The sequence below is a fragment of the Tachysurus fulvidraco genome, chromosome 23 (assembly GCF_022655615.1).
Source record: "Tachysurus fulvidraco isolate hzauxx_2018 chromosome 23, HZAU_PFXX_2.0, whole genome shotgun sequence".
Lineage (NCBI taxonomy): Eukaryota > Metazoa > Chordata > Actinopteri > Siluriformes > Bagridae > Tachysurus > Tachysurus fulvidraco.
Window position 1 is genome coordinate 21,108,180 of NC_062540.1, and position 2,500 is coordinate 21,110,679.

Genomic DNA, 2,500 nt, shown 5'->3' on the forward strand with positions numbered 1-2,500 from the left:
TTGCTAACTCGTCTTGCTCTCGCCTCGACTCGCCGTTACCGCCACACATTCATGAATAAACGGAAACACGCCCACGGTGCGGCGTCTTCGTGTTTACAGGTCGGCATCCACCGATCGTACAATGCGTCGCTGCTGTAAACAGGTTAGACTGTAGGCTGCACTTCAGCTTAAATGAATTCATTTAAAAAAAGTAACGGACAAACGCACCGTACGGTAACATAACGGAGTTGTGGGGCAAGTCGTGGCCTAATGGTTAGACAGTCTGACTCGTAATCCTAAGGTTGAGGGTTCGCGTCTCGGGCCGGCCACGACTGAGGTGCCCTTGAGCAACTGCTCCTTGGGCGCCGACGCAGAAATGGCTGCCCACTGCTCCGGGTGTGTGTTCACGGTGTGTGTGTGTGTTCACTGCTGTGTGTGTGTGTGTGTGTGCACTTTGGATGGGTTAAATGCAGAGAATGAATTCTGAGTATGGGTCACCGTACTTACCCGTATGTCACGTCACTCACTTTTATTTAAAAAGTAATGCGTTAGAGTTTTAGTTACTGTCAAAACTAACTGCGTTACGGTAACTACGGTAACGTGTTACTGCCCAACACTGGCTCATTCATCCATCTTCTACCGCTTATCCGAACTTCTCGGGTCACGGGGAGCCTGTGCCTATCTCAGGCGTCATCGGGCATCGAGGCAGGATACACCCTGGACGGAGTGATGACCCATCACAGGGCACACACACACACACTCTCATTCACACACACACACACACACACACACACACAAAACGGGCAATTTTCCAGAGATGACAATCAACCTACCATGCATGTCTTTGGACCGGGGGAGGAAACCGGAGTACCCGGAGGAAACCCCCGAGGCACAGCGAGAACATGCAAACTCCACACACACACAAGCGGATTCGGGAACCGAACCCACAACCCTGGCTACGACTCACAGTTTAAAATCCCAACCCTAATACTAACGTCCACTATTTCTATCTTTAACTAGTACTCCCAACTTCTAACCTTAACTATTAACCACAATGTTAACTATTAACCCCAAAGTAAATTTCTATCTTTTAAAACTACTTGAAACGTTTATCTTAACATTTTAGCTTCTCTAAGCTTCCCTTTAGCTCCTAACTCTGATGTCTAACTTCTAATCCTAACTTAAAGTGTCCAGAATTTCTAACTTCTAAATCTTTATTATGTCGCTTTGTAGAAGCCAACAGTCTGTTTTCCTATTTAAGCTTAGACAAAGATTTATCAACAGTAACTCCTCCTAGAGCTTTCGAGCCACATGCGATAAATTCGGATATGTAGTCGACGCCGGTCTGAAGTTTGTTGCTATTACTTTTCTAAGCGACCCGAGTACCGGTACTTCCGGTACCGGGTCTCAAAATGGCCTTTTTTCCACCATAGACTCCCATTATAAGATTTGGAGGTTTATAACTCGGCAAGCTTTCGAACTCTCTACACCAAACTCGGCCGGCTCCTTTAGGGTGAAACTCTGTACAATGGTTTAAATTAGTGTACCGTCTGGCCTTTCGGTTGTCCCATAGCCCCGCCCACAAATATGCTAAATCAAAAAACTTTTTACAACATGGGCACGTCATATATCAAATCACTCAGAACAGTGAGGGGAACTTCCTCACGGGTATTCTGATGATGTCACATGCTCGTCTCGACTTGCCTCCAAATGTTTTGGCACCCTAGCTTTCTGTCCTCCTGTCTCCAAACGTAACACTGATCCTTATGTCCACTCGCCTCCAAAAAAGCACCGGCCTTTGCGAATACTTGCTTTGTCCAAGCCAACATCAAAGTTTGTCACGACGAACTTTAAAAATCAGGTTCAAACTTCAGTTCTGACATCTAACTTAACATAAATGACATAAATTTTACATTTTAATTTAAACCAAATTTCTAAACTGTACCTCATTATTATTATACGTTCAGTCTTCATCGTAGAGAGCGACTCACGAGAACACGGCCGTACGGATGAAATATTTAAAAACGCCGGTCATGTGACTTGCAGCATCTACGTCAGCTGTTGAAGTTGTTTCTGATGATTTACCCTGAAGCGCTGTGAGGATTCGCCGAGTGTTTGATGTAGATTTATCGCCTGAGGCGTGTTTAAGGAGTCGTGGTGAAATAATACAATCCGCCTCTTTTATTTTCTCTCTCCATTCCTCTGTCTTCTGCTTTTAAAAGAAGGGAAGGAGAAACGATCCCATCACACCGCAACGCGTCGCCGTCCGAGCTGGGCATTGACATGTAGCTGTTTCGTATGAGGTCTGGAATAACGTACTGAACGACACCGAGGACAACGAACATATCAAATAAAAAGTGATCGATATATAATGTAATAAAATATTTATTTAGATTTTTGATTCCTTTTATTTTTTATTTCATAACTACTTTTATTGTTATGTGTGGGAACCTCAGAACCCGATAATCCTGTGTATCAGATTACTGAGTGATCAGACGCTCCGTCAGACACATGGGGGAAC